Source organism: Scyliorhinus torazame, chromosome 9 (assembly GCF_047496885.1).
Source record: "Scyliorhinus torazame isolate Kashiwa2021f chromosome 9, sScyTor2.1, whole genome shotgun sequence".
NCBI classification, from domain to species: domain Eukaryota; kingdom Metazoa; phylum Chordata; class Chondrichthyes; order Carcharhiniformes; family Scyliorhinidae; genus Scyliorhinus; species Scyliorhinus torazame.
The window spans coordinates 37,866,928-37,893,813 of record NC_092715.1 but is presented as its reverse complement, the minus strand read 5'-3'; positions in this window follow the sequence as shown (position 1 = coordinate 37,893,813).

Genomic DNA, 26,886 nt, shown 5'->3' with positions numbered 1-26,886 from the left:
CCGCTCTCCTCCAACGCTGCTCCACACTGGGTTCACCGCTCTGCTCCAACGCTGTTCCACACTGGGTTCACCGCTCTGCTCCAACGCTGCTCCACACTGGGTTCACCGCTCTCCTCCAACGCTGCTCCACACTGGGTTCATCGTCTCCACCAACGCTGCTCCACACTGGGTTCACCGCTCTACTCCTGCACTGCTCCACACTGGGTTCACCGCTCTCCTCCAACGCTTCTCCACACTGGGTTCACCGCTCTCCTCCAATGCTGCTCCACACTGGTTTCACCGCTCTTCTCCAATGCTGCTCCACACTGGGTTCACCGCTCTCCACCAGCACTGCTCCACACTGGGTTCACAGCTCTCCTCCATCGCTGCACCACACTGGGTTCACCGCTCTCCTCCATCGCTGCACCACACTTCGGTCACCGCTCTCCTCCAGCACTGCTCCACACTGGGTTCACCGCTATCCTCCAGCACTGCTTCACACTGGGTTCACCGCTCTCCCCCAACGCTGCTCCACACTGGGTTCACCGCTCTCCCCCAACGCTGCTCCACACTGGTTTCACCGCTCACCTCCAACGCTGCTCCACACTGGATTCAACGTCTCCTCCAGCACTGCTCCACACCGGGTTCATCGTCTCCTCCAACACTGCTCCACACAGGGTTCATCGTCTCATCCAACGCTGCTCCACACTGGGTTCACCGCCCTTCTCCAAGGCTGCTCCACAGTGGGTTCACCGATCTCCTCCAACGCTTCTCCACACTGGGTTCACCGCTCTCCTCAAAGGCTGCTCCACACTTGGTTCACCGCTCTCCTCCAACGCTGCTCCACACTGGGTTCACTGCTCTCCTCCAACGCTGCTCCACACTGGGTTCAACGCTCTCCTCCAACGCTGCTCCACACTGGGTTCACTGTTCTCCTCCAACACTGCTCCACACTGGGTTCACCGCTCTCCTCCAATGCTGCTCCACACTGGGTTCACCGCTCTCCTCCAACGCTGCTCCACACTGGGTTCATCGTCTCCTCCAGCGCTGCTCCACACTAGTTTCACCGCTCTCCTCCAATGCTGCTCCACACTGGGTTCACCGCTATCCTCCATCGCTGCTCCACACTGGGTTCATCGCTCTCCTCCAATGCTGCTCCACACTGGGTTCACCGCTCTCCTCCAAGCTGCTCCACACTGGGTTCACCGCTCACCTCCAATTCTGCTCCACACTGGGTTCACCGCTCACCTCCAATGCTGCTCCACACTGTGTTCACCGCTGTCCTCCAGCGCTGCTCCACACTGGGTTCACCGCTCTCCTCCAGCGCTGCTCCACACTGGGTTCACCGCTCTCCTCCAACGCTGCTCCACACTGGGTTCACCGCTCTCCTCCAACACTGCTCCACACTGGGATCACCGCTCTCCTCCAACGCTTCTCCACACTGGGTTCACCACTCTCCTCCAATGCTGCTCCACACTGGGTTCGCCGCTCTCCTCCATGGCTGCTCCACACTGGGTTCACCGCTCTCCTCCAACGCTGCTCCACACTGGGTTCACCGCTCTGCTCCAACGCTGTTCCACACTGGGTTCACCGCTCTGCTCCAACGCTGCTCCACACTGGGTTCACCGCTCTCCTCCAACGCTGCTCCACACTGGGTTCATCGTCTCCACCAACGCTGCTCCACACTGGGTTCACCGCTCTACTCCTGCACTGCTCCACACTGGGTTCACCGCTCTCCTCCAACGCTTCTCCACACTGGGTTCACCGCTCTCCTCCAATGCTGCTCCACACTGGTTTCACCGCTCTTCTCCAATGCTGCTCCACACTGCGTTCACCGCTCTCCTCCAGCACTGCTCCACACTGGGTTCACAGCTCTCCTCCATCGCTGCACCACACTGGGTTCACCGCTCTCCTCCAACGCTGCTCCACACTGGGTTCATCGTCTCCACCAACGTTGCTCCACACTGGGTTCACCGCTCTACTCCTGCACTGCTCCACACTGGGTTCACCGCTCTCCTCCAACACTGCTCCACACTGGGTTCATCGTCGCCTCTAACGCTGCTCCACACTGGCTTCACCGCTCTCCTCCAACCCTGCTCCACACTGGGTTCACCGCTCTCTTCCAACGCTGCTGCACACTGGGTTTACCGCTCTCCTCCATCGCTGCACCACACTGGGGTCACCGCTCTCCTCCAGCACTGCTCCACACTGGGTTCACCGCTCTCCTCCAACGCTGCTCCACACTGGGTTCATCGTCACCTCCAACGCTGCTCCACACTGTGTTCACCGCTCTGCTCCAATGCTGCTCCACACTGGGTGCACCGCTCTCCTCCAACGCTGTACCACACTGGGTTCTCCGCTCTCCCCCAACGCTGCTCCACACTGGGTTCACCGATCTCCTCCAGCGCTGTTCCACACTGGGTCCTTCGTCACCTCTAACACTGCTCCAAACTGGGTTCACCACTCTGCTCCAACACTGCTCCACACTGGGTTCACCGCTCTCCTCCAGCGCTGCTCCACACTGGGTCCTTTGTCACCTTTAACACTGCTACACATTGGGTTCACCGCTCTGCTCCAACACTGCTCCATACTGGGTTCACCGCTCTCCTCCAACGCTGCTCCACACTGGGTTTACCGCTCTGCTCCAACACTGCTCCACACTGGGTTCACCGCTCTCCTCCAACGCTGCTCCACACTGGGTTCACCACTCTCCTCCAGCACTGCTCCACACTGGCTTCATCGTCACCTCTAACACTGCTCCACACTGGGTTCAGCGCTCTCCTCAAGCGCTGCTCCACACTGGGTTCACCGTTCTGCTCCAACGCTGCTCCACACTGTGTTCACCGCTCTCCTCCAACACTGCTCCACACTGGGTTCATCGTCTCCTCCAACACTGCTCCACACTGGGTTCATCGTCTCCTCCAATGCTGCTCCACACTGGGTTCACGGCTCTCCTCCAACGCTGCTCCACACTGGGTTCACCGCTCTCCTCCAACGCTGCTCCACACTGGATTCACCGCTCTCCTCCAACGCTGCTCCACACTGGGTTCATCGTCTCCTCCAACGCTGCTCCACACTGGGTTCACCGCTCTCCTCCTGCACTGCTCTACACTGGGTTCACCGCTCTCCTACAAGGCTGCTCCACACTGGGTTCACCGCTGTCCTCCAACGCTGCTCCACACTGGTTTCACCGCTCTCCTCCAACACTGCTCCACACTGGGTTCACCGCTCTGCTCCAACACTGCTCCACACTGGGTTCACCGCTCTGCTCCAACTCTGCTCCACACAGGGATCACCGCTCTCCTCCAACGCTGCTCCACACTGGGTTCACCGCTATCCTCCAACACTGCTCCACACTGGGTTCACCGCCCTGCTCCAACGCTGCTCCACACTGGGTTCACCGCTCTCCTCCAACGCTGCTCCAAACTGGGTTCAGCGCTCTCCTCCAGCGCTGTTCCACACTGGGCTCACCGCTCTCCTCCAGCCCTGCTCCACACTGGGTTCATCGTCACCTCTAACACTGCTCCACACTGGGTTCACCGCTCTCCTCCAACGCTGCTCCACACTGGGTTGATCGTCACCTCCAACGCTGCTCCACACTGGGTTCATCGTCTCCTCCAACGCTGCTCCACACTGGGTTCACCGCTCTCCTCCTGCACTGCTCCACACTGGGTTCACCGCTCTCCCCCAACACTGATGCACAATGGGTTCACCGCTCTCCTCCAATGCTGCTCCACACTGGGTTCACCGCCATTCTCCAAGGCTGCTCCACACTGGGTTCACCGATCTCCTCCAACGCTGCTCCACACTGGGTTCACCGCCCTCCTCCAAGGCTGCTCCACACTTGGTTCACCGCTCTCCTCCAACGCTGCTCCACACTGGGTTCACCGCTCTCCTCCAATGCTGCTCCACACTGGATTCACCGTTCTCCTCCAACGCTGCTCCACACTGTGTTCATCGTCTCCACCAGCGCTGCTCCACGCTGGGTTCATCGTCTCCTCCAGCGCTGCTCCACACTAGTTTCACCGCTCTCCTCCAATGCTGCTCCACATTGGGTTCACCGCTATCCTCCATCGCTGCTCCACACTGGGTTCACCGCTCTCCTCCAACGCTGATCCACACTGGGTTCATCGCTCTCCTCCAACGCTGCTCCACACTGGGTTCACCGCTCTCCTCCAAGCTGCTCCACACTGGGTTCACCGCTCACCTCCAATTCTGCTCCACACTGGGTTCACCGCTCACCTCCAATGCTGCTCCACACTGGGTTCACCGCTGTCCTCCATGGCTGCTCCACACTGGGTTCACCTCTCTCCTCCAGCGCTGCTCCACACTGGGTTCACCGCTCTCCTCCAACGCTGCTCCACACTGGGTTCACCGCTCACCTCCAACACTGCTCCACACTGGGTTCACCGCTCTCCTCCAACGCTTCTCCACACTGGGTTCACCACTCTCCTCCAATGCTGCTCCACACTGGGTTCGCCGCTCTCCTCCATGGCTGCTCCACACTGGGTTCACCGCTCTCCTCCAACGCTGCTCCACACTGGGTTCACCGCTCTGCTCCAACGCTGCTCCACACTGGGTTCACCGCTCTCCTCCAACGCTGCTCCACACTAGGTTCATCGTCTCCACCAACGCTGCTCCACACTGGGTTCACCGCTCTACTCCTGCACTGCTCCACACATTGGTTCACCGCTCTCCTCCAACGCTGCTCCACACTGGGTTCATCGTCACCTCCAACGCTGCTCCACACTGGGTTCACCGCTCTGCTCCAATGCTGCTCCACACTGGGTTCACCGCTCTCCTCCAACGCTGTTCCACACTGGGTTCTCCGCTCTCCACCAACGCTGCTCCAAACTGGGTTCACCGCTCTGCTCTAACACTGCTCCACCCTGGGTTCACCGCTCTGCTCCAACACTGCTCCACACTGGGTTCACCGCTCTCCTCCAGGGCTGCTCCACACTGGGTCCTTCGTCACCTTTAACACTGCTACACACTGGGTTCACCGCTCTGCTCCAACACTGCTCCATACTGGGTTCACCGCTCTCCTCCAACGCTGCTCCACACTGGGTTTACCGCTCTGCTCCAACACAGCTCCACACTGGGTTCACCGCTCTCCTCCAACGCTGCTCCACACTGGGTTCACCACTCTCCTCCAGCACTGCTCCACACTGGCTTCATCGTCACCTATAACACTGCTCCACACTGGGTTCAGCGCTCTCCTCCAGCGCTGCTCCACACTGGGTTCACCGTTCTGCTCCAACGCTGCTCCACACTGTGTTCACCGCTCTCCTCCAACACTGCTCCACACTGGGTTCATCGTCTCCTCCAACACTGCTCCACACTGGGTTCATCGTCTCCTCCAATGCTGCTCCACACTGGGTTCACCGCTCTCCTCCAACGCTGCTCCACACTGGGTTCACCGCTCTCCTCCAACGCTGCTCCACACTGGGTTCACCGCTCTCCTCCAACGCAGCTCCACACTGGGTTCATCGTCTCCTCCAACGCTGCTCCACACTGGGTTCACCGCTCTCCTCCTGCACTGCTCCACACTGGGTTCACCGCTCTCCTACAAGGCTGCTCGACACTGGGTTCACCGCTCTCCTCCAACGCTGCTCCACACTGGTTTCACCGCTCTCCTCCAACACTGCTCCACACTGGGTTCACCGCTCTGCTCCAACACTGCTCCACACTGGGTTCACCGCTCTGCTCCAACTCTGTTCCACACAGGGATCAACGCTCTCCTCCAACGCTGCTCCACACTGGGTTCACCGCTATCCTCCAACACTGCTCCACACTGGGTTCACCGCTCTGCTCCAACGCTGCTCCACACTGGGTTCACCGCTCTCCTCCAACGCTGCTCCAAACTGGGGTCACCGCTCTCCTCCAGCGCTGTTCCACACTGGGTTCACCGCTCTCCTCCAGCCCTGCTCCACACTGGGTTACTCGTCACCTCTAACACTGCTCCACAATGGGTTCACCGCTCTCCTCCAATGCTGCTCCACACTGGGTTCACCGCTCTCCTCCATCACAGCTCCACACTGGGTTCACCGCTCTCCTCCAGCACTGCTCCATACTGGGTTCACTGCTCTCCTCCAACGCTGCTCCACACTGGGTTCATCGTCTCCTCCAACGCTGCTCCACACTGGGTTCACCGCTCTCCTCCTGCACTGCTCCACACTGGGTTCATCGTCTCCTCCAACGCTGCTCCACACTGGGTTCACCGCTCTCCTCCTGAACTGCTCCACACTGGGTTCACCGCTCTCCTCCAAGGCTGCTCCACACTGGGTTCAGCGCTCTCCTCCAACGCTGCTTCACACTGGGTTCACCGCTCTCCTCCATCACTGCTCCACACTGGGTTCACCGCTCTGCTCCAACACTGCTCCACACTGGGTTCACCGCTCTGCTCCAACACTGCTCCACAATGGGTTCTCCGCTCTCCACCAACGCTGCTCCAAACTGGGTTCACCGCTCTGCTCCAACACTGCTCCACACTGGGTTCACCGCTCTCCTCCAGCGCTGCTCCACACTGGGTTCATCGCTCTCCTCCAACGCTGCTCCACACTGGGTTCACCGCTCTCCTCCAACGCTGCTCCACACTGGGTTCACCGCTCTCCACCAACACTGCTCCACACTGGGATCACCGCTCTCCTCCAACGCTGCTCCACAATGGGCTCACCACTCTCCTCCAATGCTGCTCCACACTGGGTTCTCCGCTCTCCTCCAACGCTGCTCCACACAGGGCTCACCGCTCTCCTCCAACACTGCTCCACACTGGGTTCACCGCTCTCCTCCAACGCTGCTCCACACTGGGTTCACCGCTCTGCTCCAACGCTGCTCCACACTGGGTTCACCTCTCTCCTCCAACGCTGCTCCACACTGGGTTCACCGCTCTCCTCCAGCCCTGCTGCACACTGGGTTCATCGTCACCTCTAACACTGCTCCACACTGGGTTCACCGCTCTCCTCCAACGCTGCTCCACACTGGTTTGATCGTCACCTCCAACGCTGCTCCACACAGTGTTCATCGTCTCCTCCAACGTTGCTCCACACTGGGTTCACCGCTCTCCCCCAACACTGATCCACACTGGGTTCACCGCTCTCCTCCAATGCTGCTCCACACTGGGTTCACCGCTCTCCACCAGCACAGCTCCACATTGGGTCCACCACTCTCCTCCAGCACTGCTCCACACTGGGTTCACCGCTCTCCTGCAACTCTGCTCCACACTGGGTTCACCGCTCTCCCCCAACGCTGCTCCACACTGGTTTCACCGCTCACCTCCAACGCTGCTCCACACTGGATTCAACGTCTCCTCCAGCACTGCTCCACACTGGGTTCATCGTCTCCTCCAACACTGCTCCACACTGGGTTCATCATCTCCTCCTGCACTGCTCCACACTGGGTTCACCGCCCTCCTCCAACACTGCTCCACACTGGGTTCACCGCTCTCCTCCAATGCTGCTCCACACTGGGTTCACCGCTCTCCTCCAGCACTGCTCCACACTGGGTTCACCGCTCTCCTCCAGCACTGCTCCACACTTGGTTCACCGCTCTCCTGCAACTCTGCTCCACACTGGGTTCACCGCTCTCCCCCAACGTTGCTCCACACTGGTTTCACCGCTCACCTCCAACGCTGCTCCACACTGGATTCAACGTCTCCTCCAGCGCTGCTCCACACTGGGTTCATCGTCTCCTCCAACGCTGCTCCACACTGGGTTCATCGTCTCCTCCAACACTGCTCCACACTGGGTTCATCGTCTCATCCAACGCTGCTCCACACTGGGTTCACCGCCCTTCTCCAAGGCTGCTCCACAGTGGGTTCACCGCTCTCCTCCAACGCTGCTCCACACTGGGTTCACTGCTCTCCTCCAACGCTGCTCCATACTGGGTTCACCGCCCTCCTCCAAGGCTGCTCCACACTTGGTTCACCGCTCTCCTCCAACGCTGCTCCACACTGGGTTCACTGCTCCCCTCCAACGCTGCTCCACACAGGGTTCAACGCTCTCCTCCAACGCTGCTCCACACTGGGCTCACTGCTCTCCTCCAACACTGCTCCACACTAGGTTCACCGCTCTCCTCCAATGCTGCTCCACTCTGGGTTCACCGCTCTCCTCCAGCACTGCTCCACACTGGGTTCACCGCTATCCTCCAGCACTGCTTCACACTGGGTTCACCGCTCTCCCCCAACGCTGCTCCACACTGGGTTCACCGCTCTCCCCCAACGCTGCTCCACACTGGTTTCACCGCTCACCTCCAACGCTGCTCCACACTGGATTCAACGTCTCCTCCAGCACTGCTCCACACTGGGTTCATCGTCTCCTCCAACACTGCTCCACACTGGGTTCATCGTCTCATCCAACGCTGCTCCACACTGGGTTCACCGCCCTTCTCCAAGGCTGCTCCACAGTGGGTTCACCGATCTCCTCCAACGCTGCTCCACACTGGGTTCACCGCTCTCCTCCAAGGCTGCTCCACACTTGGTTCACCGCTCTCCTCCAACGCTGCTCCACACTGGGTTCACTGCTCTCCTCCAACGCTGCTCCACACTGGGTTCAACGCTCTCCTCCAACGCTGCTCCACACTGGGTTCACTGTTCTCCTCCAACACTGCTCCACACTGGGTTCACCGCTCTCCTCCAATGCTGCACCACACTGGGTTCACCGCTCTCCTCCAACGCTGCTCCACACTGGGTACATCGTCTCCACCAGCGCTGCTCCACGCTGGGTTCATCGTCTCCTCCAGCGCTGCTCCACACTAGTTTCACCGCTCTCCTCCAATGCTGCTCCACACTGGGTTCACCGCTATCCTCCATCGCTGCTCCACACTGGGTTCAACTCTCTCCTCCAACGCTGCTCCACACTGGGTTCACCGCTCTCCTCCAACGCTGCTACACAATGGGTTCATCGTCACCTCCAACGCTGCTCCACACTGTGTTCACCGCTCTGCTCCAATGCTGCTCCACACTGGGTGCACCGCTCTCCTCCAACGCTGTACCACACTGGGTTCTCCGCTCTCCACCAACGCTGCTCCACACTGGGTTCACCGATCTCCTCCAGCGCTGTTCCACACTGGGTCCTTCGTCACCTCTAACACTGCTCCAAACTGGGTTCACCACTCTGCTCCAACACTGCTCCACACTGGGTTCACCGCTCTCCTCCAGCGCTGCTCCACACTGGGTCCTTAGTCACCTTTAACACTGCTACACATTGGGTTCACCGCTCTGCTCCAACACTGCTCCATACTGGGTTCACCGCTCTCCTCCAACGCTGCTCCACACTGGGTTTACCGCTCTGCTCCAACACTGCTCCACACTGGGTTCACCGCTCTCCTCCAACGCTGCTCCACACTGGGTTCACCACTCTCCTCCAGCACTGCTCCACACTGGCTTCATCGTCACCTCTAACACTGCTCCACACTGGTTTCAGCGCTCTCCTCAAGCGCTGCTCCACACTGGGTTCACCGTTCTGCTCCAACGCTGCTCCACACTGTGTTCACCGCTCTCCTCCAACACTGCTCCACACTGGGTTCATCGTCTCCTCCAACACTGCTCCACACTGGGTTCATCGTCTCCTCCAATGCTGCTCCACACTGGGTTCACGGCTCTCCTCCAACGCTGCTCCACACTGGGTTCACCGCTCTCCTCCAACGCTGCTCCACACTGGATTCACCGCTCTCCTCCAACGCTGCTCCACACTGGGTTCATCGTCTCCTCCAACGCTGCTCCACACTGGGTTCACCGCTCTCCTCCTGCACTGCTCTACACTGGGTTCACCGCTCTCCTACAAGGCTGCTCCACACTGGGTTCACCGCTGTCCTCCAACGCTGCTCCACACTGGTTTCACCGCTCTCCTCCAACACTGCTCCACACTGGGTTCACCGCTCTGCTCCAACACTGCTCCACACTGGGTTCACCGCTCTGCTCCAACTCTGCTCCACACAGGGATCACCGCTCTCCTCCAGCACTGCTCCACACTGGGTTCATCGTCTCCTCCAACACTGCTCCACACTGGGTTCATCGTCTCATCCAACGCTGCTCCACAATGGGTTCACCGCCCTTCTCCAAGGCTGCTCCACAGTGGGTTCACCGATCTCCTCCAACGCTGCTCCACACTGGGTTCACCGCTCTCCTCCAAGGCTGCTCCACACTTGGTTCACCGCTCTCCTCCAACGCTGCTCCACACTGGGTTCACTGCTCTCCTCCAACGCTGCTCCACACTGGGTTCAACGCTCTCCTCCAACGCTGCTCCACACTGGGTTCACTGTTCTCCTCCAACACTGCTCCACACTGGGTTCACCGCTCTCCTCCAATGCTGCACCACACTGGGTTCACCGCTCTCCTCCAACGCTGCTCCACACTGGGTACATCGTCTCCACCAGCGCTGCTCCACGCTGGGTTCATCGTCTCCTCCAGCGCTGCTCCACACTAGTTTCACCGCTCTCCTCCAATGCTGCTCCACACTGGGTTCACCGCTATCCTCCATCGCTGCTCCACACTGGGTTCACCGCTATCCTCCATCGCTGCTCCACACTGGGTTCAACTCTCTCCTCCAACGCTGCTCCACACTGGGTTCACCGCTCTCCTCCAACGCTGCTACACAATGGGTTCATCGTCACCTCCAACGCTGCTCCACACTGTGTTCACCGCTCTGCTCCAATGCTGCTCCACACTGGGTGCACCGCTCTCCTCCAACGCTGTACCACACTGGGTTCTCCGCTCTCCACCAACGCTGCTCCACACTGGGTTCACCGATCTCCTCCAGCGCTGTTCCACACTGGGTCCTTCGTCACCTCTAACACTGCTCCAAACTGGGTTCACCACTCTGCTCCAACACTGCTCCACACTGGGTTCACCGCTCTCCTCCAGCGCTGCTCCACACTGGGTCCTTTGTCACCTTTAACACTGCTACACATTGGGTTCACCGCTCTGCTCCAACACTGCTCCATACTGGGTTCACCGCTCTCCTCCAACGCTGCTCCACACTGGGTTTACCGCTCTGCTCCAACACTGCTCCACACTGGGTTCACCGCTCTCCTCCAACGCTGCTCCACACTGGGTTCACCACTCTCCTCCAGCACTGCTCCACACTGGCTTCATCGTCACCTCTAACACTGCTCCACACTGGGTTCAGCGCTCTCCTCAAGCGCTGCTCCACACTGGGTTCACCGTTCTGCTCCAACGCTGCTCCACACTGTGTTCACCGCTCTCCTCCAACACTGCTCCACACTGGGTTCATCGTCTCCTCCAACACTGCTCCACACTGGGTTCATCGTCTCCTCCAATGCTGCTCCACACTGGGTTCACGGCTCTCCTCCAACGCTGCTCCACACTGGGTTCACCGCTCTCCTCCAACGCTGCTCCACACTGGATTCACCGCTCTCCTCCAACGCTGCTCCACACTGGGTTCATCGTCTCCTCCAACGCTGCTCCACACTGGGTTCACCGCTCTCCTCCTGCACTGCTCTACACTGGGTTCACCGCTCTCCTACAAGGCTGCTCCACACTGGGTTCACCGCTGTCCTCCAACGCTGCTCCACACTGGTTTCACCGCTCTCCTCCAACACTGCTCCACACTGGGTTCACCGCTCTGCTCCAACACTGCTCCACACTGGGTTCACCGCTCTGCTCCAACTCTGCTCCACACAGGGATCACCGCTCTCCTCCAACGCTGCTCCACACTGGGTTCACCGCTATCCTCCAACACTGCTCCACACTGGGTTCACCGCCCTGCTCCAACGCTGCTCCACACTGGGTTCACCGCTCTCCTCCAACGCTGCTCCAAACTGGGTTCAGCGCTCTCCTCCAGCGCTGTTCCACACTGGGCTCACCGCTCTCCTCCAGCCCTGCTCCACACTGGGTTCATCGTCACCTCTAACACTGCTCCACACTGGGTTCACCGCTCTCCTCCAACGCTGCTCCACACTGGGTTGATCGTCACCTCCAACGCTGCTCCACACTGGGTTCATCGTCTCCTCCAACGCTGCTCCACACTGGGTTCACCGCTCTCCTCCTGCACTGCTCCACACTGGGTTCACCGCTCTCCCCCAACACTGATGCACAATGGGTTCACCGCTCTCCTCCAATGCTGCTCCACACTGTGTTCACCGCTCTCCTCTAGCACAGCTCCACACTAGGTTCACCGCTCTCCTCCAACACTGCTCCACACTGGGTTCATCGTCTCATCCAACGCTGCTCCACACTGGGTTCACCGCCATTCTCCAAGGCTGCTCCACACTGGGTTCACCGATCTCCTCCAACGCTGCTCCACACTGGGTTCACCGCCCTCCTCCAAGGCTGCTCCACACTTGGTTCACCGCTCTCCTCCAACGCTGCTCCACACTGTGTTCATCGTCTCCACCAGCGCTGCTCCACGCTGGGTTCATCGTCTCCTCCAGCGCTGCTCCACACTAGTTTCACCGCTCTCCTCCAATGCTGCTCCACATTGGGTTCACCGCTATCCTCCATCGCTGCTCCACACTGGGTTCAACTCTCTCCTCCAACGCTGCTCCACACTGGGTTCACCGCTCTCCTCCAACGCTGATCCACACTGGGTTCATCGCTCTCCTCCAACACTGCTCCACACTGGGTTCACCGCTCTCCTCCAAGCTGCTCCACACTGGGTTCACCGCTCACCTCCAATTCTGCTCCACACTGGGTTCACCGCTCACCTCCAATGCTGCTCCACACTGGGTTCACCGCTGTCCTCCATGGCTGCTCCACACTGGGTTCACCTCTCTCCTCCAGCGCTGCTCCACACTGGGTTCACCGCTCTCCTCCAACGCTGCTCCACACTGGGTTCACCGCTCTCCTCCAACACTGCTCCACACTGGGTTCACCGCTCTCCTCCAACGCTTCTCCACACTGGGTTCACCACTCTCCTCCAATGCTGCTCCACACTGGGTTCGCCGCTCTCCTCCATGGCTGCTCCACACTGGGTTCACCGCTCTCCTCCAACGCTGCTCCACACTGGGTTCACCGCTCTGCTCCAACGCTGCTCCACACTGGGTTCACCGCTCTCCTCCAACGCTGCTCCACACTAGGTTCATCGTCTCCACCAACGCTGCTCCACACTGGGTTCACCGCTCTACTCCTGCACTGCTCCACACATTGGTTCACCGCTCTCCTCCAACGCTGCTCCACACTGGGTTCATCGTCACCTCCAACGCTGCTCCACACTGGGTTCACCGCTCTGCTCCAATGCTGCTCCACACTGGGTTCACCGCTCTCCTCCAACGCTGTTCCACACTGGGTTCTCCGCTCTCCACCAACGCTGCTCCAAACTGGGTTCACCGCTCTGCTCTAACACTGCTCCACCCTGGGTTCACCGCTCTGCTCCAACACTGCTCCACAGTGGGTTCACCGCTCTCCTCCAGGGCTGCTCCACACTGGGTCCTTCGTCACCTTTAACACTGCTACACACTGGGTTCACCGCTCTGCTCCAACACTGCTCCATACTGGGTTCACCGCTCTCCTCCAACGCTGCTCCACACTGGGTTTACCGCTCTGCTCCAACACAGCTCCACACTGGGTTCACCGCTCTCCTCCAACGCTGCTCCACACTGGGTTCACCACTCTCCTCCAGCACTGCTCCACACTGGCTTCATCGTCACCTATAACACTGCTCCACACTGGGTTCAGCGCTCTCCTCCAGCGCTGCTCCACACTGGGTTCACCGTTCTGCTCCAACGCTGCTCCACACTGTGTTCACCGCTCTCCTCCAACACTGCTCCACACTGGGTTCATCGTCTCCTCCAACACTGCTCCACACTGGGTTCATCGTCTCCTCCAATGCTGCTCCACACTGGGTTCACCGCTCTCCTCCAACGCTGCTCCACACTGGGTTCACCGCTCTCCTCCAACGCTGCTCCACACTGGGTTCACCGCTCTCCTCCAACGCAGCTCCACACTGGGTTCATCGTCTCCTCCAACGCTGCTCCACACTGGGTTCACCGCTCTCCTCCTGCACTGCTCCACACTGGGTTCACCGCTCTCCTACAAGGCTGCTCGACACTGGGTTCACCGCTCTCCTCCAACGCTGCTCCACACTGGTTTCACCGCTCTCCTCCAACACTGCTCCACACTGGGTTCACCGCTCTGCTCCAACACTGCTCCACACTGGGTTCACCGCTCTGCTCCAACTCTGTTCCACACAGGGATCAACGCTCTCCTCCAACGCTGCTCCACACTGGGTTCACCGCTATCCTCCAACACTGCTCCACACTGGGTTCACCGCTCTGCTCCAACGCTGCTCCACACTGGGTTCACCGCTCTCCTCCAACGCTGCTCCAAACTGGGGTCACCGCTCTCCTCCAGCGCTGTTCCACACTGGGTTCACCGCTCTCCTCCAGCCCTGCTCCACACTGGGTTACTCGTCACCTCTAACACTGCTCCACAATGGGTTCACCGCTCTCCTCCAATGCTGCTCCACACTGGGTTCACCGCTCTCCTCCATCACAGCTCCACACTGGGTTCACCGCTCTCCTCCAGCACTGCTCCATACTGGGTTCACTGCTCTCCTCCAACGCTGCTCCACACTGGGTTCATCGTCTCCTCCAACGCTGCTCCACACTGGGTTCACCGCTCTCCTCCAGCACTGCTCCACACTGGGTTCATCGTCTCCTCCAACGCTGCTCCACACTGGGTTCACCGCTCTCCTCCTGAACTGCTCCACACTGGGTTCACCGCTCTCCTCCAAGGCTGCTCCACACTGGGTTCAGCGCTCTCCTCCAACGCTGCTTCACACTGGGTTCACCGCTCTCCTCCATCACTGCTCCACACTGGGTTCACCGCTCTGCTCCAACACTGCTCCACACTGGGTTCTCCGCTCTCCACCAACGCTGCTCCAAACTGGGTTCACCGCTCTGCTCTAACACTGCTCCACCCTGGGTTCACCGCTCTGCTCCAACACTGCTCCACACTGGGTTCACCGCTCTCCTCCAGCGCTGCTCCACACTGGGTTCATCGCTCTCCTCCAACGCTGCTCCACACTGGGTTCACCGCTCTCCTCCAACGCTGCTCCACACTGGGTTCACCGCTCTCCACCAACACTGTTCCACACTGGGATCACCGCTCTCCTCCAACGCTGCTCCACAATGGGCTCACCACTCTCCTCCAATGCTGCTCCACACTGGGTTCTCCGCTCTCCTCCAACGCTGCTCCACACAGGGCTCACCGCTCTCGTCCAACACTGCTCCACACTGGGTTCACCGCTCTCCTCCAACGCTGCTCCACACTGGGTTCACCGCTCTGCTCCAACGCTGCTCCACACTGGGTTCACCTCTCTCCTCCAACGCTGCTCCACACTGGGTTCACCGCTCTCCTCCAGCCCTGCTGCACACTGGGTTCATCGTCACCTCTAACACTGCTCCACACTGGGTTCACCGCTCTCCTCCAACGCTGCTCCACACTGGTTTGATCGTCACCTCCAACGCTGCTCCACACAGTGTTCATCGTCTCCTCCAACGTTGCTCCACACTGGGTTCACCGCTCTCCCCCAACACTGATCCACACTGGGTTCACCGCTCTCCTCCAATGCTGCTCCACACTGGGTTCACCGCTCTCCTCCAGCACAGCTCCACATTGGGTCCACCACTCTCCTCCAGCACTGCTCCACACTGGGTTCACCGCTCTCCTGCAACTCTGCTCCACACTGGGTTCACCGCTCTCCCCCAACGCTGCTCCACACTGGTTTCACCGCTCACCTCCAACGCTGCTCCACACTGGATTCAACGTCTCCTCCAGCACTGCTCCACACTGGGTTCATCGTCTCCTCCAACACTGCTCCACACTGGGTTCATCATCTCCTCCAATGCTGCTCCACACTGTGTTCACCGCTCACCACCTGCACTGCTCCACACTGGGTTCACCGCCCTCCTCCAACACTGCTCCACACTGGGTTCACCGCTCTCCTCCAATGCTGCTCCACACTGGGTTCACCGCTCTCCTCCAGCACTGCTCCACACTGGGTTCACCGCTCTCCTCCAGCACTGCTCCACACTTGGTTCACCGCTCTCCTGCAACTCTGCTCCACACTGGGTTCACCGCTCTCCCCCAACGTTGCTCCACTCTGGTTTCACCGCTCACCTCCAACGCTGCTCCACACTGGATTCAACGTCTCCTCCAGCGCTGCTCCACACTGGGTTCATCGTCTCCTCCAACGCTGCTCCACACTGGGTTCATCGTCTCCTCCAACACTGCTCCACACTGGGTTCATCGTCTCATCCAACGCTGCTCCACACTGGGTTCACCGCCCTTCTCCAAGGCTGCTCCACAGTGGGTTCACCGCTCTCCTCCAACGCTGCTCCACACTGGGTTCACTGCTCTCCTCCAACGCTGCTCCATACTGGGTTCACCGCCCTCCTCCAAGGCTGCTCCACACTTGGTTCACCGCTCTCCTCCAACGCTGCTCCACACTGGGTTCACTGCTCCCCTCCAACGCTGCTCCACACAGGGTTCAACGCTCTCCTCCAACGCTGCTCCACACTGGGCTCACTGCTCTCCTCCAACACTGCTCCACACTAGGTTCACCGCTCTCCTCCAACGGTGCTCCAAACTGGGTTCACCGCTCTCCTCCAGCACTGCTCCACACTGGGTTCACCGCTATCCTCCAGCACTGCTTCACACTGGGTTCACCGCTCTCCCCCAACGCTGCTCCACACTGGGTTCACCGCTCTCCCCCAACGCTGCTCCACACTGGTTTCACCGCTCACCTCCAACGCTGCTCCACACTGGATTCAACGTCTCCTCCAGCACTGCTCCACACTGGGTTCATCGTCTCCTCCAACACTGCTCCACACTGGGTTCATCGTCTCATCCAACGCTGCTCCACACTGGGTTCACCGCCCTTCTCCAAGGCTGCTCCACAGTGGGTTCACCGATCTCCTCCAACGCTGCTCCACACTGGGTTCACCGCTCTCCTCCAAGGCTGCTCCACACTTGGTTCACCGCTCTCCTCCAACGCTGCTCCACACTGGGTTCACTGCTCTCCTCCAACGCTGCTCCACACTGGGTTCAACGCTCTCCTCCAACGCTGCTCCACACTGGGTTCACTGTTCTCCTCCAACACTGCTCCACACTGGGTTCACCGCTCTCCTCCAATGCTGCACCACACTGGGTTCACCGCTCTCCTCCAACGCTGCTCCACACTGGGTACATCGTCTCCACCAGCGCTGCTCCACGCTGGGTTCATCGTCTCCTCCAGCGCTGCTCCACACTAGTTTCACCGCTCTCCTCCAATGCTGCTCCACACTGGGTTCACCGCTCTCCTCCAACGCTGCTACACAATGGGTTCATCGCTCTCCTCCAATGCTGCTCCACACTGGGTTCACCGCTCTCCTCCAAGCTGCTCCACACTGGGTTCACCGCTCACCTCCAATTCTGCTCCACACTAGGTTCACCGCTCACCTCCAATGCTGCTCCACACTGTGTTCACCGCTGTCCTCCAGCGCTGCTCCACACTGGGTTCACCGCTCTCCTCCAGCGCTGCTCCACACTGGGTTCACCGCTCTCCTCCAACGCTGCTCCACACTGGGTTCACCGCTCTCCTCCAACACTGCTCCACACTGGGATCACCGCTCTCCTCCAACGCTTCTCCACACTGGGTTCACCACTCTCCTCCAATGCTGCTCCACAGTGGGTTCGCCGCTCTCCTCCATGGCTGCTCCACACTGGGTTCACCGCTCTCCTCCAACGCTGCTCCACACTGGGTTCACCGCTCTCCTCCAACGCTGCTCCACACTGGTTTGATCGTCACCTCCAACGCTGCTCCACACAGTGTTCATCGTCTCCTCCAACGCTGCTCCACACTGGGTTCACCGCTCTCCACAGCACTGCTCCACACTGGGTTCACCGCTCTCCCCCAACACTGATCCACACTGGGTTCACCGCTCTCCTCCAATGCTGCTCCACACTGGGTTCACCGCTCTCCTCCAGCACAGCTCCACATTGGGTCCACCACTCTCCTGCAACTCTGCTCCACACTGGGTTCACCGCTCTCCCCCAACGCTGCTCCACACTGGTTTCACCGCTCACCTCCAACGCTGCTCCACACTGGATTCAACGTCTCCTCCAGCACTGCTCCACACTGGGTTCATCGTCTCCTCCAACACTGCTCCACACTGGGTTCATCATCTCCTCCAATGCTGCTCCACACTGTGTTCACCGCTCTCCTCCTGCACTGCTCCACACTGGGTTCACCGCCCTCCTCCAACACTGCTCCACACTGGGTTCACCGCTCTCCTCCAATGCTGCTCCACACTGGGTTCACCGCTCTCCTCCAGCACTGCTCCACACTGGGTTCACCGCTCTCCTCCAGCACTGCTCCACACTTGGTTCACCGCTCTCCTGCAACTCTGCTCCACACTGGGTTCACCGCTCTCCCCCAACGCTGCTCCACACTGGTTTCACCGCTCACCTCCAACGCTGCTCCACACTGAATTCAACGTGTCCTCCAGCGCTGCTCCACACTGGGTTCATCGTCTCCTCCAACACTGCTCCACACTGGGTTCATCGTCTCATCCAACGCTGCTCCACACTGGGTTCACCGCCCTTCTCCAAGGCTGCTCCACACTGGGTTCACTGCTCTCCTCCAGCACTGCTTCACACTGGGTTTACCGCTCTCCTGCAACTCTGCTACACACTGGTTTCACCGCTCACCTCCAACGCTGCTCCACACTGGATTCAACGTCTCCTCCAGCACTGCTCCACACTGGGTTCATCGTCTCCTCCAACACTGCTCCACACTGGGTTCATCGTCTCATCCAACGCTGCTCCACACTGGGTTCACCGCCCTTCTCCAAGGCTGCTCCACAGTGGGTTCACCGATCTCCTCCAACGCTGCTCCACACTGGGTTCACCGCCCTCCTCCAAGGCTGCTCCACACTTGGTTCACCGCTCTCCTCCAACGCTGCTCCACACTGGGTTCACTGCTCTCCTCCAACACTGCTCCACACTGGGTTCACCGCTCTCCTCCAATGCTGCTCCACACTGGGTTCACCGCTCTCCTCCAACGCTGCTCCACACTGGGTTCATCGTCTCAACCAGCGCTGCTCCACGCTGGGTTCATCGTCTCCTCCAGCGCTGCTCCACATTGGTTTCTCCGCTCTCCTCCAATGCTGCTCCACACTGGGTTCACCGCTATCCTCCATCGCTGCTCCACACTGGTTTCAACTCTCTCCTCCAACGCTGCTCCACACTGGGTTCACCGCTCTCCTACAGCGCTGCTCCACACTGGGTTCATCGCTCTCCTCCAACGCTGCTCCACACTGGGTTCACCGCTCTCCTCCAACGCTGCTCCACACCGGGTTCACCGCTCTCCTCCAACACTGCTCCACACTGGGATCACCGCTCTCCTCCAACGCTGCTCCACACTGGGCTCACCACTCTCCTCCAATGCTGCTCCACACAGGGCTCACCGCTCTCCTCCAACACTGCTCCACACTGGGTTCACCGCTCTCCTCCAACGCTGCTCCACACTGGGTTCACCGCTCTGCTCCAACGCTGCTCCACACTGGGTTCACCTCTCTCCTCCAACGCTGCTCCACACTGGGTTCACCGCTCTCCTCCAGCCCTGCTGCAAACTGGGTTCATCGTCACCTCTAACACTGCTCCACACTGGGTTCACCGCTCTCCTCCAACGCTGCTCCACACTGGTTTGATCGTCACCTCCAACGCTGCTCCACACAGTGTTCATCGTCTCCTCCAACGCTGCTCCACACTGGGTTCATCTCTCTCCTCCAACGCTGCTCCACACTGGGTTCACCGCTCTCCTCCAGCCCTGCTGCAAACTGGGTTCATCGTCACCTCTAACACTGCTCCACACTGGGTTCACCGCTCTCCTCCAACGCTGCTCCACACTGGTTTGATCGTCACCTCCAACGCTGTTCCACACAGTGTTCATCGTCTCCTCCAACGCTGCTCCACACTGGGTTCACCGCTTTCCCCCAACACTGATCCACACTGGGTTCACCGCTCTCCTCCAATGCTGCTCCACACTGGGTTCACCGCTCTCCTCCAGCACAGCTCCACATTGGGTCCACCACTCTCCTCCAGCACTGCACCACACTGGGTTCACCGCTCTCCTGCAACTCTGCTCTACACTGGGTTCACCGCTCTCCCCCAACGCTGCTCCACACTGGTTTCACCGCTCACCTCCAACGCTGCTCCACACTGGATTCAACGTCTCCTCCAGCACTGCTCCACACTGGGTTCACCGCTCTCCCCCAACGCTGCTCCACACTGGTTTCACCGCTCACCTCCAACGCTGCTCCACACTGGGTTCATCGTCTCCTCCAACGCTGCTCCACACTGGGTTCATCATCTCCTCCATTGCTGCTCCACACTGGGTTCACCGCTCTCCTCCTGCACTGCTCCACACTGGGTTCACCGCCCTCCTCCAACACTGCTCCACACTGGGTTCACCGCTCTCCTCCACCAACACTGCTCCACACTGGGTTCACCGCTCTCCTCCAACGCTGCTCCACACTGGGTTCACCGCGCTTCTCCAACGCAGCTCAACACTGGGTTCACCGCTCTCCACCAACGCTGCTCCACACTGGGTTCACCGCTCTCCTCCAACGTTGCTCCACACTGGGCTCACCGCCCTCCTCCAACGCTGCGCCACACTGTGTTCACCGCTCTCCTCCAACGCTGCTCCACACTGGGTTCACCGCTCTCCTCCATCGCTGCTCCTCTCTGGGTTCACCGCTCTCCTCCAACGCTGTTCCACACTGGGTTCACCGCTCTCATCCAACTCTGCTCCACACTGGGTTCACCGCTCTCCTCCGACGCTGCTCCACACTGGGTTCACCGCTCTGCTCCAACGCTGCTCCACACTGGGTTCACCGCTCTCCTGCAACACTGCTCCACACTGGGTTCACTGCTCTCCTCCAACGTTGCTCCACACAGGGTTCACCGCTCTCCTCCATCGCTGCTCAACACTGGGTTCACCGCTCTCCTCCAACACTGCTCCATGTTGGGTTCACCGCCCTCCTCCAGCGCTGCTCCACAATGGGTTCACCGCCCTCCTCCAGCGCTGCTCCACAATGGGTTCACCGCTCTCCTCCAGCGCTGCTCAATACAGGCTTCACCGCGCTTCTCCAACACTGCTCTTCACTGGGTTCACCGCTCTCCTCCAACGCTGCTCCACACTGGGTTCACCGCACTCCTCCAATGCTGCTCCACACAGGGTTCACCGCTCTCCTCCAACACTGCTCCACACTGGGTTCACCGCTCTCCCCCAACACTGCTCCACACGGGGTTCATCGCTCTCCTCCAACACTGCTCCACACTGGGTTCACCGCTCTCCTCCAACGCTGCTCCACACTGGGTTCACCGCCGTCCTCCAGTGCTGCTCCACAATGGGTTCACTGCTTTCCTCCAACACTGCTCCACACTGGGTTCACCGCTCTCCCCCAACACTGCTCCACACTGGGTTCACCGATCTCCTCCAACGCTGCTCCACACTGGGTTCACCGTGCTTCTCCAACGCAGCTCCACACTGGGTTCACCGCCCTCCTCCAACGCTGCTCCACACTGGGTTCACCGGTCTCCTCCAACGCTGCTCCACACTGGGCTCACCGCCCTCCTCCAGCGCTGCTCCACACTGGGTTCGCCGCTCTCCTCCAACGCTGCTCCACACTGGGTTCACTGCTCTCCTCCAACGCTGCTCCACACTGGGTTCACCGCTCTCCCCCAACACTGCTCCACACTGGGTTCATCGCTCTCCTCCAACACTGCTCCACACTGGGTTCACCGCTCTCCTCCAACGCTGCTCCACATTGGGTTCACCGCCGTCCTCCAGTGCTGCTCCACAATGTGTTCACTGCTTTCCTCCAACACTGCTCCACACTGGGTTCACCGCTCTCCCCCAACACTGCTCCACACTGGGTTCACCGATCTCCTCCAACGCTGCTCCACACTGGGTTCACCGTGCTTCTCCAACGCAGCTCCACACTGGGTTCACCGCCCTCCTCCAACGCTGCTCCACACTGGGTTCACCGCTCTCCACCAACGCTGCTCCTCACTGGGCTCACCTCCCTCCTCCAGCGCTGCTCCACACTGGGTTCACCGCTCTCCTCCAACGCTGCTCCACACTGGGTTCACTGCTCTCCTCCAACGCTGCTCCACACTGGGTTCACCGCTGTCCTCCAACGCTGCTCCCCACTGCGTTCACCGCTCTCCTCCAACGCTGCCCCACACTGGGTTCACCGCCCTCCACCGACGCAGCTGCACACTGGGTTCAACGCTCTCCTCCAACGCTGCTCAACACTGTGTTCACTGCCCTCCACCAACGCAGCTCCACACTAGGTTCACCGATCTCCTCCAACGCGGCTCTACACTGTGTTCACCGCCCTCCACTAACGCAGCTCCACACTAGGTTCACCGCTCTCCTCCAACGCGGCTCTACACTGTGTTCACCGCCCTCCACCAACGCAGCTCCACACTAGGTTCACCGCTCTCCTCCAACGCTGCTCCACACTGTGTTCACCGCTCTCCTCCAACACTGCTCCACACTGCGTTCACCGCTCTCCTCCAACGCTGCTCCCCACTGCATTCACCGCTCTCCTTCAACGCGGCTCCACACTGGGTTCACCGCTGTCCTCCAACGCTGCTCCCCACTGCGTTCACCGCTCTCCTCCAACGCTGCTCCTCTCTGGGTTCACCGCTCTCCTCCAACGCTGCTCCACACTGGGTTCACCGCTCTCCTCCAACGCTGCTCCCCACTGCATTCACCGCTCTCCTCCAGCGCTGCTCCACACTGGGCTCACCACCCTCCTCCAGCGCTGCTCCACACTGGGTTCACCGCTCTGCTCCAACGCTGCTCCACACTGGGTTCACCGCTCTCCTCCAACACTGCTCCACACTGGGTTCACTGCTCTCCTCCAAAGTTGCTCCACACAGGGTTCACCGCTCTCCTCCATCGCTGCTCAACACTGGGTTCACCGCTCTCCTCCAACACTGCTCCATATTGGGTTCACCGCTCTCCTTCAACGCAGCTCCACACTGGGCTCACCGCCCTCCTCCAGCGCTGCTCCACACTGGGTTCACCGCTCTCCTCCAGCGCTGCTCCACACTGGGTTCACCGCTCTCCTTCAACGCAGCTCCACACTGGGCTCACCGCCCTCCTCCAGCGCTGCTCCACACTGGGCTCACCGCTCTCCCCCAACACTGCTCCACACTGGGTTCGCCGCTCTCCTCCAACGCTGCTCCACACTGGGTTCACTGCTCTCCTCCAACGCTGCTCCACACTGGGTTCACCGCTCTGCTCCAACGCTGCTCCACACTGGGTGCACCGCTCTCCACCAGCGCTGCACCACACTGGGCTCACCGCTCTGCTCCAACGCTGCTCCACACTGCGTACACTGCTCTCCTCCAACGCTGCTCCACACTGGGCTCACCTCCCTCCTCCAGCGCAGCTCCACACTGGGTTCACCGCTCTCCTCCAACGCTGCTCCACACTAGGTTCACCGCTCTCCTTCAACGCTGCTCCACACTGGGCTCACCTCCCTCCTCCAGCGCTGCTCCACACTGGGTTCACCGCTCTCCTCCAACGCTACTCCACACTGGGTTCACTGCTCTCCTCCAACGCTGCTCCACACTGGGTTCACCGCTCTCCTCCAACGCTGCTCCACACTGGGTTCACCGCCCTCCTCCAACGCTGCTCCACACTGGGCTCACCGCCCTCCTCCAGCGCAGCTCCACACTGGGTTCACCGCTCTCCTCCAACACTGCTCCACACTGGGTTCACCGCTCTCCTCCAACGCTACTCCACACTGGGTTCACTGCTCTCCTCCAACGCTGCTCCACACTGGGTTCACCGCTCTCCTCCAACGCTGCTCCACACTGGGTTCACCGCCCTCCTCCAACGCTGCTCCACACTGGGTTCACCGCCTTCCTCCAGCGCAGCTCCACACTGGGCTCACCGCCCTCCTCCAGCGCAGCTCCACACTGGGTTCACCGCTCTCCTCCAACGCTACTCCACACTGGGTTCACTGCTCTCCTCCAACGCTGCTCCACACTGGGTTCACCGCTCTCCTCCAACGCTGCTCCACACTGGGTTCACCGCCCTCCTCCAACGCTGCTCCACACTGGGTTCACCGCCCTCCTCCAACGCTGCTCCACACTGGGCTCACCGCCCTCCTCCAGCGCAGCTCCACACTGGGTTCACCGCTCTCCTCCAACGCTGCTACACACTAGGTTCACCGCTCTCCTTCAACGCAGCTCCACACTGGGTTCACCGCTCTCCTCCAACGCTGCTCCACACTGGGTTCACCGCACTCCTCCAACGCTGCTCCACACTGGGTTCACTGCTTTCCTCCAACACTGCTCCACACTGGGTTCACCGCTCTCATCCAATGCTGCTCCACACTGGGTTCACCGCTCTCCTCCAACACTGCTCCACACTGGGTTCAGCGCTCTCCCCCAACACTGCTCCACACTGGGTTCACCGCTCTCCTCCAATGCTGCTCCACACTGTGTTCACCGCGCTTCTCCAACGCAGCTCCACACTGGGTTCACCGCTCTCCTCAAACGCTGCTCCACACTGGGTTCACCGCTCTCCTCCAACGCTGCTCCACACTGGGTTCACTGTTTTCCTCCAACACTGCTCCACACTGGGTTCACCGCTCTCCTCCAATGCTGCTCCACACTGGGTTCACCGCTCTCCTCCAACACTGCTCCACACTGGGTTCACCGCTCTCCCCCAACACTGCTCCACACTGGGTTCACCGCTCTGCTCCAACGCTGCTCCACACTGGGTTCACCGTTCTCATCCATCTCTGCTCGACACTGGGTTCACCGCTCTCCTCCAACGCTGCTCCACACTGGGTTCACCGCTCTGCTCCAACGCTGCTCCACACTGGGTTCACCGCTCTCCTCCAACGCTGCTCCACACTGGGTTCACCGCTCTCCTCCAACGCTGCTCCACACTGGGTTCACCGCTCTCATCCAACTCTGCTCCACACTGGGTTCACCGCTCTCCTCCGAAGCTGCTCCACACTGGGTTCACCGCTCTGCTCCAACGCTGCTCCACACTGGGTTCACCGCTCTCCTCCAACACTGCTCCACACTGGGTTCACTGCTCTCCTCCAACGTTGCTCCACACAGGGTTCACCGCTCTCCTCCATCGCTGCTCAACACTGGGTTCACCGCTCTCCTCCAACACTGCTCCACACTGGGTTCACTGCTCTCCTCCAACGTTGCTCCACACAGGGTTCACCGCCCTCCTCCAGCGCTGCTCCACAATGGGTTCACCGCCCTCCTCCAGCGCTGCTCCACAATGGGTTCACCGCTCTCCTCCAGCGCTGCTCAATACAGGCTTCACCGCGCTTCTCCAACACTGCTCTTCACTGGGTTCACCGCTCTCCTCCAACGCTGCTCCACACTGGGTTCACCGCACTCCTCCAATGCTGCTCCACACAGGGTTCACCGCTCTCCTCCAACACTGCTCCACACTGGGTTCACCGCTCTCCCCCAACACTGCTCCACACTGGGTTCATCGCTCTCCTCCAACACTGCTCCACACTGGGTTCACCGCTCTCCTCCAACGCTGCTCCACATTGGGTTCACCGCCGTCCTCCAGTGCTGCTCCACAATGTGTTCACTGCTTTCCTCCAACACTGCTCCACACTGGGTTCACCGCTCTCCCCCAACACTGCTCCACACTGGGTTCACCGATCTCCTCCAACGCTGCTCCACACTGGGTTCACCGTGCTTCTCCAACGCAGCTCCACACTGGGTTCACCGCCCTCCTCCAACGCTGCTCCACACTGGGTTCACCGCTCTCCTCCAACGCTGCTCCACACTGGGCTCACCGCCCTCCTCCAGCGCTGCTCCACACTGGGTTCGCCGCTCTCCTCCAACGCTGCTCCACACTGGGTTCACTGCTCTCCCCCAACACTGCTCCACACTGTGTTCACCGCTCTCCTCCAACGCTGCTCCACACTGGGCTAACCGCCCTCCTCCAACGCTGTTCCACACTGTGTTCACCGCTCTCCTCCAACGCTGCTCCACACTGGGTTCACCGAGCTCCTCCAACGCTGCTCCACACTGGGTTCACCGCTCTCCTCCAACGCTGCTCCCCACTGCGTTCACCGCTCTCCTCCAACGCTGCTCCACACTGGGTTCACCGCTCTCCTCCAACGCTGCTCCCCACTGCGTTCACCGCTCTCCTCCAGCGCTGCTCCACACTGGGCTTACCACCCTCCTCCAGCGCTGCTCCACAGTGGGTTCACCGCTCTGCTCCAATGCTGCTCCACACTGGGTTCACTGCTCTCCTCCAACGCTGCTCCACACTGGGTTCACCGCCCTCCTCCAAGGCTGCTCCACACTGGGTTCACTGCTCCCCTCCAACGCTTCTCCACACTGGTTTCGCCGCTCTGCTCTAACGCTGCTCCACACTGGGTTCACCGCTCTCATCCATCTCTGCTCCATACTGGATTCACCGCTCTCCTCCAACGCTGCTCCACACTGGGTTCGCCGCTCTGCTACAAAGCTGCTCCACACTGGGTTCACTGCTCTCCTCCAACGCTGCTCCACACTGGGTTCACCGCTCTCCTACATCTCTGCTCCACACTGGGTTCACTGCTCTCCTCCAACGCAGCTCCACACGGGGTTCACCGCGCTTCTCAAACACTGCTCCACACTGGGTTGACCGTTCTCCTCCAACGCTGCTCCACACTGGTTTCACCGCTATGCTCCAACGCTGCTCCACACTGGGTTCACCGCTCTCCTCCAACGCTGCTCCACACTGGGTTCACTGCTTTCCTCCAACGCTGCTCCACACTGGGTTCAACGCTCTCCTCCAATGCTGCTCTACACTGTGTTCACTGCCCTCCTCCAATGCTGCTCTACACTGTGTTCACTGCCCTCCACCAACGCAGCTCCACACTAGGTTCACCGATCTCCTCCAACGC